This window comes from Pinus tabuliformis, chromosome 8 (genome assembly GCF_031772625.1).
Source record: "Pinus tabuliformis cultivar Carrire ecotype Pingquan chromosome 8, CPIR1, whole genome shotgun sequence".
Classification (NCBI taxonomy): Eukaryota; Viridiplantae; Streptophyta; class Pinopsida; order Pinales; family Pinaceae; genus Pinus; species Pinus tabuliformis.
This window is the reverse complement of record NC_142294.1, coordinates 248,493,486-248,505,650: the sequence shown is the minus strand read 5'-3', so window position 1 is coordinate 248,505,650 and position 12,165 is coordinate 248,493,486. Positions and strand designations below refer to the sequence as shown.

Genomic DNA, 12,165 nt, shown 5'->3' with positions numbered 1-12,165 from the left:
TCCACGAACATCAAAAGGGATTAAGTTGAATCCCATCACATCTTTGTTGCTCCTTGTTGCCTTGTTTTTCTCAGCACCCCCTGGGCCTTAGTAGAATACCCATTTCTGATAATCAGGGTCTCTTCCTTTGATTTGGATTACATGACATTTCTGCTTGTGCCTTGGCTCTTAATCTTGCAGTGTTTCTTCTGATAGGAAAGACTTCAGCCTTGACTATGAATGTTGCTGGTCTTGTCAAGGACTGGCTGCTCATAACATAATCTTTGTCTGTAATAAATGAAAAGGTTACAATCATAAACTTGAGTGGGTGTGGACTGGATTTTCTGGCTATCTGTTACTATAATCATTTGAAACTTCAAGCTCTCAAGTCCAATGACAACCAACCAAAGTACCTCAGCAGTGCAGCTGATGCCAATGATGAAGGAGAAGGTTTGATAATGATGAGTGGGAGATTCTCAATCAGAGATTCAGAACCAGTAGAGAAAAATCAAACTCAAGCTTCAGGATTAGGTATTTAGATCATTAATATTGTCTTGTGCTAGAGATTACTGTTCTTGGATTGGCTCCTCTATGCCCAGATCTATTTGCAGGGAACAGGCCAGTCATTCACAGTGAAGAAGATAATGACAAGATTAGTGTATAATGATGGACAAGATGGTGCCATGGTGACAACCTAAATCTCAAGTAAGGAGACATCTGTTCATCAATTTGTCAAGAAGCATGGCCTACAATTCAATTGCTCTAAGCCTATCACTTCTTCCACCTGTCAAATAAATTGTTTCCTGTTTGTTTAGTTGACTATGGTTCTAATAAATATACTATTGTTTGATGTAAAAAGACAAAACAAAACAAAAAATATGGAAAGTTGTGACCCCATTTTCTAACTACAAATTGAAATCGGATTACCATAGTGACCACCTCTGCTTATTGGAATCAAAAAGGGGTTGGGTTATGCACAATCCTCCGTATCATTTGCTATTACCAGAGATAATTAAAGCCACCCTAAACTCAAGTCTTAACTATGCTGATAGGGTGTTTGGGGAGGGGGATCCCTTACCAACCCACTATAATCTGCACAAAAGCATCCTAAGAACATATGCAAAATCAACCCTTCAATGAAATGATCCAAGAATATAGGTACTCAAACATTGATTTTATCAAAGAAAAATACAAGACAGAAAGAAAAGATCATAACAAGGATTAGAAGAGTCTAAGAACAGTGCTCACTGTCTACAGAGCCAAGACGAATGCAGAAGAGTTCTTCCTTCAGTTCCCCATCTGAGAAATCAGTTGCATGCCAGACCCAAGTTTTATCACTACCTGCGTGCTCCTGAAGTGACATTGGGGAATGAACTGCAAGGAAAAAAAAAAAAAAAACAATATAATCCAGATAATAAGGATCAACACAAATTCTCGGCACAGAAAGCCTCTTAAAACTTGGACGTAAGATAAGCTATTACAATCTCAGGGGGGAAATTACACAAAAAAAAACAAACAAACAAATTTACATACTTAAATGGTTTGCACATATTTTCAATGTCTTGGATTGCCTCATGACCAGCCGAACCTTTGTAGTATCCTTGTGCTTAAGAAACTTTACTGTTCCTACACCACGCTCCTTCCATTGATTCCCATCCTTGTCAAACCTGTACAGCTTCGCCTTCCTGCAGGGTCAAACATATAAAAAAGAATGGGAATATTAATAAACAATGGAACTGCATTAGGATCATTTTAAGAGCCCATGGCATCCATTAGAAGTAACGTCCGCAATATCCCACCATATCAAATGCATTCAAAGATAAATTACCAACGACCTATTAAAAACACAAGAGATATTCCTTAACATTACCAAAAAGGATCCCACAAAAAAGCTCAATAATAACATCAAACATGTAAGAATACAAATCATCAACTATTTAATAACAAAAGAATGCTCATCCCATACATCCCCATAAAGTACAGAAATGATCAACAACCTGTTCAAAACATCATAGAAAGTCAACGAAAACAGTTGACAGAAGACCAAAACAGACATATGCCTGAATCATACCACCTCACAACATAAAAAGACAAATCACCCTAATTCCAATAACCAAAAGACAGATTATCAAATAGGCCCAATTCAGTATTCAATGGCTAATCCAAAAACCAAAAAATACGAAACCCCGTATGCTTAACAATAACAAATGACCATCACACCCCCCACTAAACCAGAATAACAGAGAAACCATCATAGATTCTTCAAAGACAATGAAAAAAGGATGGCCTATAGTTCAAAAAAATATAAAAAGACTCGTCAAAATACAAAACCCCCAATGATAACAAATAAACCATCAAATGCATCCCCGAAAAAATCTTCATCGGCAGCCTATCAACATAGGAAAACAATTATTACAGACCATAATGAGATCAAAAAATGCTGATCAAAATATCAATGGGACATCAAAACAACAAGAAACTCACAAAATACACAGAAAAGCAAAACCCTCAGCCAATAAGAGAACGCCTACCTGCATTGACACTTGTAACTTCCGCCGTCACAATGAAATCAGCCATGTCCTCGTAGTCCATGAAACCGGTAATTCAGTAATTTAATATAAAACATCTTCCTAAAGATCAAATAATCCATGGTGAGATTCTGCATGATTTCAGAAAGTGCTGGGAAAGAATTGACTAAACATTAACTTGAGATGCATCCGGACTTATCAGTCTTTAATTAACCAAAATACAAATGCATAAGAAATATAAGAATATAAATGGAAGTTTGAAAACTTACCAAGTCAATGTTTGGATTCATCACCAGTGAACCCTGCATCCAAACATGTATATTTATTATTATTATTACCAATTTTGAAAGGACCTCATAAAAGCAAGAGATGAACAAAATTTGATGAATGTTAAGACAATTGTTCATATTATAATATCAACCGTTTACCCGTTCCCAACTGATTTGCACAAGGAGGGGTTCTAGATGATTTTGGAAAAATGTTGCTCCTCATTTTGAAAAATAAATTTACCAACCTAAATGCCAAAACATTTATGCTGTGTGTTTCTATTTTGGAAATATTATGCATAATGCTTGGGCCCAAGAATAGGGTTCTAATGGCACATCTGAATGTCCCAACAATGATCAACCCTCTTACCACAATCCTTATTGCGAAAAAACTCAGGGTTGTGAGTCTGCTAAGCCAGTCAACTCCAGTGATTGGGGTGTAAATTCAAGTTTGACCCCTAAATTGAAGGTATCTAAGGAAGCGAAGACAAGATTTAACATGAATCAAGCTGCAGAATCTGAAGATGTGCATGGAGATTCTGTTTCTGTTCTGGATGAGGAACGGAAAATGGCTGAAATGGGCAAGGGAAATGGTTCACTTGCTCAAGTAGAATCACAAAGGGATTCAACAAATTCAAGTGATAATAATCAGACAATGGGTCTGCCTAAAATTTATCATGAAAATCATTCTAAAGCTACATTGTTAGAGGAAGCAACCAATAATAATGAATTCGGCACGCCCACTCGAAATGAGGTGGAAGTTGTACCTTTTGATTGTTCACATCCTGTAGTTCCTATCAGCATGTGAAAAGGGGATGATACAGGGGTTGGAACTTTGAGAAACTCTCATGCAAAGCCTAATGTTAACTCTGAAAACTGAGCTGTGAACCAATCAAGGAAGTCCCAGTTGGTGAACCACAAATTGGTGGGTCAAGGAAGAGAGTTTTAAGCAGACATGGTGTACATGATTGTGATAGGAATGTGCCTAATGGTGTTCAGCTGTCCTCACCAGATTTAACTGGTTCTTTGGAGAATAATTACGAGTATTGTGTTAAGTTCATTCGTTGGTTGGAATGGGACTGTCATATTCAGAAAGATTTCCATCAAAAATTCCTGACATGGTTCAGCTTGCGAGCAACATCTCAAGAGGGGTTTTTGTTGACACCATGTCAGATGATCTAGCTAGCTTGGTTGGACAATTGGATGATACTTTCTCAGAACGTATATACATATCTACAGCAAAGAGGGCACCAAATTAAAAAAGAAACATAAAATTACACATTCCATCATAAATAATTCTTGAAAAAAATTTCTTGAAATTGAAAAAAGAAAAAAAAAACAGACAGGCAAACTATACCTAAACATGCCTCATTTTTCAATGTTACTAGAAACCTATTCGCACATTCCATTGCTACTAGACATTCAAGATTTCCTTGTAAGACTAAGAAAACTATTTCCTTATCATAAAATGTGTCCAAATGACGCAAAAAATGAAACATACACAGTCGTTAAGCAAATAGTAAATGTAATATTCAACCACTGATCTATGCACAGTAATGAACCAGAGTTCATGAGACAAAAATTAACAGGTATTGCACATAGCAACAGTTTCAAACACCCATTCTGTCCATGAGCAAGATATTCAGAGGTATCTCTCACATGAGACAATGAAGTAACAGGTATTTCAGATAACAGTAGTTTCAAAAATCGATTATGCACATGAGCAAAATATCCAGAGGAACCTCTCACATGAGATAAGAATAATGCATACCCGAAAAATCAATTCAAAACACCCATTGATCGATACCAAAATAGTACTTCAGAAAATACTAAATCTAAAACCTTAAAAAAAAAAAAAAAAACCTTTATAGGTATCTTGTCACGAAACAAGATTTTCCAGTTATTTAACAAGTGAAATGACTTACAACTTCTTTTGGTTGTAAATATAAATAATAAATATCTTATAATAATATAATAAGCTAAAGGCTATGTGGTTCAATAAGCTAAAGGCTACAGAGTGAGTGGCCTCGACATCCACTAAATCTATCAGAAACCAGAAACCACACAAGTTTACTTCTCTTATTTTCAGTTTATAAGATTAATAGTTTCTGTGTATGTTTATCTTTCAAAATTAATCTTTGTTGTTTTAATCCGAAGTATAGTGTGAGAGCAAGTATAATATGTTCTTTATCATCTCTTGATAAGGTCTCTGTGTTCATTTGAGTATCTTTCATTATTCAGAATCATAAATGCTACGTTATACATGTTTTGAAATTACTTGCACTTTATTTTGGAAATGTTGATATCAATCTAAAAGAAAAAAAGAATTATTGCTAAGATTTCACTGGTGGATGGAAACAAATAAGCTTTTGGGAACATCTTGAGACCGGAAGCATGGATAAACCCAACAAGTTATTCCTATGACTACATAAATAAACATTTGGGAGCACGTTCAGACCAGAAATATGGAAAGCCAACTAGTTATTCAGATGACTACACATGTATCTCTCACATGAGACAATGAAGTAACAGGTATTTCAGATAACAGTAGTTTCAAAACTAGATTATGCACATGAGCAAAATATCCAGAGGAACATCTCACATGAGATAAGAATAATGCATACCCGAAAAATCAATTCAAAACACCCATTGATCGATACCAAAATAGTACTTTAGAAAATACTAAATCTAAACCTTAAAAAAAACCTTTATAGGTATCTTGTCACGAAACCAGATTTTCCAGTTATTTAACAAGTGAAATGACTTACAACTTCTTTTGGTTGTAAATATAAATAATAAATATCTTATAATAATATAATAAGCTAAAGGCTATGTGGTTCAATAAGCTAAAGGCTACAGAGTGAGTGGCCTCGACATCCACTAAATCTATCAGAAACCAGAAACCACACAAATTTACTTCTCTTATTTTCAGTTTATAAGATTAATAGTTTCTGTGTATGTTTATCTTTCAAAATTAATCTTTGTTGTTTTAATCCGAAGTATAGTGTGAGAGCAAGTATACTATGTTCTTTATCATCTCTTGATAGGGTCTTTGTGTTCATTTGAGTATCTTTCATTATTCAGAATCATAAATGCTACATTATACATGTTTTGAAATTACTTGCACTTTATTTTGGAAATGTTGATATCAATCTAAAAGAAAAAAAGAATTATTGCTAAGATTTCATTGGTGAATGGCAGCAAATAAGCTTTTGGGAACATCTTGAGACGGAAGCATGGATAAACCCAAAAAGTTATTCCTATGACTACATAAATAAACATTTGGGAGCACGTTCAGACCAGAAATATGGAAAGCCAACTAGTTATTCATATGACTACACATGTTAGGGACGTGAGGCTCACATTCCTCGGGCAGATGCTAAGCAGAAGGTTTCAGGTTGCTACATATGGATATAGCAAGACATAATGAAAAACCCTAAGATGACAATATATTTATAAATTGTTTGATAACTAGCTAGTTGCAGAGGAACATAGCACCAATTCCTCTAAGAAAAGTTTATATCCATTCAACATCAGGCGGTGGTTGCATTATGCTCAGAAGAACAGAACACTGCAGCAATTCCTCCAAGTAAAATCGCATACCCATTCAACAATATAAAATATAAAGGAGCCTCGAAATGCCAAAAAGAAGGGTTATTATAACCACTAGCTCATCCCGAGTCGTACTATGTAGTTTGATGTTGATATTTCTTTGTGGACTAAATAAATAAAGTAAAATCTCTAGTTTCAGAGATAGTAAGTCAAATTTCTTTCCAAGGAAACCTTTGAGGGATCCTTCCCCGTCAACTTTGAATATCTGTATGAGGATGGCTCAACTGCCACAGTAGTGGCTGACAAACCCGAGGGGATTGGCTGGATTTGAACCTGTAGCTTATAAATTCCCTGTCAACAACATGTCTTATCGGTTGCAAGATGATTCAACCAGTTGAGCTAATGCTCAGGGCTGACATAGTAGATCAAATTTATTGGTGACACCCCAATCTTCATTGGAAATTAATTATGATGCCTCTGTGCCATATATCTAGCATTGAAGTCAGCTGAATTTTGATTATTCATCTCTTTGGTTTGGATTTGACTCTGCACAGTTGTGTATGAGCTCACTGATTGGCTTGATCTATTAATTTCAAATGTATTGCAATTTTTGTTTTTTTCCAAAGAATACTATGAGAGATTCCCCCATTCCTTGGAATATTTGGATGGAGGGCAGCTGATCTGCTAGCCACAATAGAGGCTAGTAACCCAGAGGGACTTGACTGGAATTGAACTTGTGACCCATAAATGTGGTATTTTTAAGCACAGTTGTGCAATTTAAATATCCACTATTTTTTGGGGTTTTCCTGCTAAAATTGGCATATAAAATACATATAGTTGCATATTGGGGATTTCAGCAGCATTGATAAAAATTTGCAAGAGTCCAGAAAACATGTTTTTCGAATTATTCTTGAAAAAATCCACAAGCATTAAAAAATAAAAAATATTGTTTTGGCATTTTCGGATTTACGTTTGATTTCAATGCTCTTGCTTTGAAACTTCCCTTAAGGTTAGGAAAGAGCTCATGATAGATTTGAATTCAACAATAATTCCCTCAATTTATTGCAACCAAATTCATTATTGAAGTACAATAAGGTAACCATGCAGTCAACAATTTATTCACATGAAACCAATTCCACAATACATGGAGAGCTTAGGACCAGTCCTCTCAATGTTTCGTTACAATCCAAAAACACAGTGATTTCTATCACAAATCCTACTGGGCTACTTAATTTGACCTTACCTGTATCCTTGGTACTTTGTACCTCCTACTGCTCCAGACTGCGTGAGATTATCTCAAGGTTGTTGTTGATACCAATCTGGGCTTCCATTGCTTCCAAACCCTCTCCACCATACCTCGCTACCAAGAGGAATTTAGCACACCTTCTTTGTTGTCACAGGATTAGGCCGCTATTGAACAGGGCCTTTGGAAATAGGTTGCAGCCTACCTCAATGCCCTAAAATCTGTCTGCTGCTACAGTTGGACTCCTGAAATCCTTGTTGCCACAAAGGGGTGATATGCTGCCCAAATTTATCTTCAAATCCCTGCGTTGTCCCACGCCAATGCTTGGAAAAGTGTTGTTGTCTCAGATGGTGGACATAAGATTCTTTCTTTGCCCCCAATCCCCAAATTTTGTCTTGTTTCAATGCAGTTGTGTAGCTTCCTTGTACTTTAGTGCTTCTAACTGAATCCAATGCTAAAATCAATGGGTTCAGACCCAATTTTGAACCAGTGAGGACTCTCAAACCAACAGGTTGTCCAATTTTACATGCCGCTACCAAACAAAGCCAACCACAGGCACCTCTGTGCTTCCCTGAAGAGATTTTGTTCTCTATCACCAACATGGGTGTCTGTGTATTAATCCATTGATCGTTCTTCCAACAAATTGCCATTTAGGTCAATCTGTCAAGAGCCGAGTCCATTCATAGGTTGCAGAGAGACCCACCCTCGAGTTATAAACTAGCCATATTCTAAATACCTTTTTCCCGCCCACCATATTCAAAGATCACCAGTAGGCTTGCAGATAATCCAAGACTCATTTCAAGGCCAGTCACAGTGGCCAGTAGATTCAAGCAAGATGCTGAATCACACAAGTCCTCGCCACTCCATCGTAGAACAGTGTTTCAGAAAACCTACGAAAGAGGTAACAGTTATAATGAGAACCTTAATCTAACGGTGGTGAACATTTTAATCGTCTAACATCAAATCAAACGAATCATAGTAAAACCGTAATACAACAGGGGAGTTTATTTCAAAGGGAACGCCTTACCGCGTAATAAGTATTGTTGTGGTTGATCCATGATAAGTTGTAGGGTAGTTGGTTTGTATGGGGTTTAGTTGTTACGAGGTCTTAAGTTCAAATGTCATGGGGAGGGGTTGAGAATGGAAGTCATTTTGGGGGCATCAAAACTATTCTAAGGGGCATCTTCCACTGAGCTTTACACAATCCTCGATGTTGAGGATGAAAATAATATGAATATGCCAAGCTCACTCTACAGCCTAGTATGGTTACAGCCATGTTTGTCCATCATTCCAAGGGGCATCTTCCACTGAGCTTTACACAATCCTCAATGTTGAGGATGAAAATAATATGAATATGCCAAGCTCACTCTACAGCCTAGTATGGTTACAGCAATGTTTGTCCATCATCAAAGTTGAAATTTTGCTAGTGTTGGCCAAAATAAATTAAAAAAAAAAAAAAAAAATACAAAACATTTAAATAATGTTTGCTCATAAAAAATAATTGCCAATGAAGAAATTTGATCCCTCTCCGCTCATATTATATCTATATTTAAGATGGGTCTATGCTAGTGGATAACACAAAAATCACAAAGTGAAGAAGAGTTTAATTTCAAGTCAAAGCAAAACTTTGGGACTAGCGCAATTCATCTAACTTCTATTGAAATGCGGTATTTATACGTGTAATGTGATATATATATATATATATATATATATATATATATATATATATATATATATATATATATATATATATATATATATATTATATAGTGTAATTGCTATTATGTTGTTAAATGGTTGTTTAATTAATGTTCGATGGCAAGATGGTTTTGTAACTCTTAATGATGTAATTGTTCATCTTCTTGGTTGTAGTGTGCCATGTTGTTGACATACAAATATTGTAATGGAGCCAAAAAAAATGACAGTAAAGCATAGTTGGAAGTTATAAGTTTATCCTCCTGGAAAAGCAAAATTGTGGAGTTAAAGAAGCACTTCTACGAAATCAATTTCCATCACATCCATAGGGAGCTAAATACAACTGTAGATTCTCTCTAAAAAAGAATTATTTGTCTGGAGATAGGTTACCTATATTATGATGAATTAGTTGGCAACCCGGTTCAAAGTTCTCATTCGATGCCCATATACTAATATGGATCAGCTTTAAGTCAAATTTTCAATTAGTTATCAACTAGCTTACTATAAATTTCAAGTGAGTCTACATTCAGCTTTCAATTAGCCTCAAATACAATGTCTTTCTTTTTCTCTTGACAGGGGCCTCTTCATGGTTGTATAATACACTTTCGGGAATTTTTTGTTACAGGCTAATGTCATTTCTAGTCACTGTCTTCGTTTTTCTCATAGTATGGCCCTCTTCGTGGTTGTATAATACACTTTCTACAATTTTTGGTTGCATGCTATTGTCATTTCTAGTCAGTCTTATAATTTGCAGAAGAAAAAAAAATTGTAAAACCCTGGTTTTACAACAACTTCTTTTTGTCTTCTTCTGGGTCGTGATGCCTTGTCTTCTGGCAACCCATTGTAATGACAGAAGTTACAATCTTTTTGTCAATGTTTGTACTTTTTTTCTTCCTCGTGAATAACAAAAGGGTCCTTTTTTTCTATAGTAATAATAAGAAGAAGAATAAGAAGAAAGATACTGTAATGGTTATGTCATGGTTGGCATTCCTAAATATAAGCATATATAGGATAAGCATGCATGCATATTAGAGCTTGGTGCACATGGATGGAATTCAATGTGCCAAATGATGTAGATGTTTCACAAGCATGGGGTGTGACATTTCAACCCTAGTTATCAATAGTGATGAGAGGCCACCAAGGACAATACCCCTTGGACCCTATGATAAGTGTTGCACATTTTGGTGTTAGGAGTGGAAGGGTAAGCTTGGTTCGAGGAGGTTGGTTATGGGATGTTTTTTGGTGCACATGAGGTTGTGCATCAACTACCATGGCTACACTTGAATTAGTGGGTCTTTACAAAAATAAAGTGGGAGAGTTAAGTTTTGTGAACAAAAGTAGCCTATGGGTGATATTTGCATTGATCACTTGTGTTAGGAACCTTTTTAGGCAAGTTAACTAATACTTGGAAGGTGTGAACCATGTAATTGAAATAATTCAATAGTGTCCTCCTTCCTTCAAATGAAGCAACAAAGCCAAGAACGTGACTATCAAATAAATATTAGCCCCCTATTGAGCCCTTGTTGCACATTTACAAATTGCTCAGACATTGATGTCATGGTGTTTCACACTAAGTATATCTAAGATTACATGTGATAGTATATGCCTCATTTTAGTACTAACAACTTCATTAGTTTTGTTCTTATATATTACATACTTTTTTTATTTGTGGTTGTTATGTATGTGATGTTTATAATAATTACAAAACTAACTATGTGAAAGCATCCCTAACATAAATTTTCATTTGGCACTAATAATATTTTCCTTACAACCCCCTTCCTTCATTGGCGGTGGGAAGGAAGCTGATCCTTCCTTCCCCCCACACCCCCCTTCCTTCCTTTGGAAAGAGAGGTAAGAGCAAGAGTTGGAAATATGTCGGAAAGAATGCCTACCTTTGGTAGTTGTGTTGTCATATCGAGAGAAAGAAAGTCAGTTACCTGTCGTCCTCCCTTCGGTAGATGAATGCCTACCTTTGGTAGTTACCTTTAGTAGGAGAGAAAGAAAGTCGGTTACCTACGCTTCACTTCGGTTGCCGTATCGAGAGAAAGAAAGTCGGTTACCTACGCTTTGCTTCGGTTCGGTAGGAGAGAAAGTCGGTATGAGTACTTTGGGTGTTGTTGGTTGTTCTTTTTTTTCGAACAACTGTTACTTGTTTGAAGAAAGAAGTCCTTACTCTGAAAGAGGTAAGGGGCAGCACCGCAGGAGAACGGAACGCTCTCTGAAGGAGCCATCAAAGGTACGAGTTCAAGAAAAAAGATAAGCGGTAAGCGATCATAGGGCGAGGATAGGGGAAGGCACGCTTGAGGGCCGTCCGGGCGAGGGTGGGGTACGGGTAGGGAGAGGGGGGAAAGGACAGGGGAATAAGAGAAAGGAGAAAAGAAAAAAGAATAAGAGAGAGGAAATAAGGGAAAGGAGAAAGCAATCGACATTAAATTCAACAACTAAAAAGAGGCTCTTTGAGCCATGGCTAGCTCTTAGAGAATTTCATTCTCTTCGAGCTCTATACATATTATACTCGTCTAGACATATGATACTCGCATCTCTACGTTTCACTTCTTTACTCTCTTCTCTACCGAGATAAAGATTTAGATCTAGTATAACTTAGCCATTCCAATAGCCAATAGTCTTTAGTCCTATTTAGTACCCTTCTAATATTCCCCTTGGCATAGTAGGTAGATATTGCTTCCTTGTCTATGCATGAATTTCCATAGCAAGAGATTAGACCCACTTCACCATTGACCTTAGCATATGGAAGGATATGGTTTCCATTAGCGGTGTCTCGCTTTTATGGATCTTTTTATCCATTTGCGTAGGCTTATCTCATAAAAGCTCACCTTTCTCTCCCATGAGGATTTTCCTCATAGAAGATTGCCTTTCTCTTCCGCACAACTTTTATGTTTTT

At 36.4% G+C, this 12,165-nt stretch overlaps 1 long non-coding RNA gene across 1 annotated transcript; it reads right to left on the bottom strand.

The window, feature by feature from the left end:
* Positions 1–351: 351 nt before the first annotated feature.
* Positions 352–2,596, bottom strand: LOC149235073 (uncharacterized). The gene is made up of 3 exons (XR_016268255.1): positions 2,511–2,596; positions 1,513–1,664; positions 352–1,353 (listed from the first exon to the last, which is right to left on the bottom strand). It is a non-coding gene; the product is annotated as an uncharacterized LOC149235073 (long non-coding RNA).
* Positions 2,597–12,165: the final 9,569 nt, after the last annotated feature.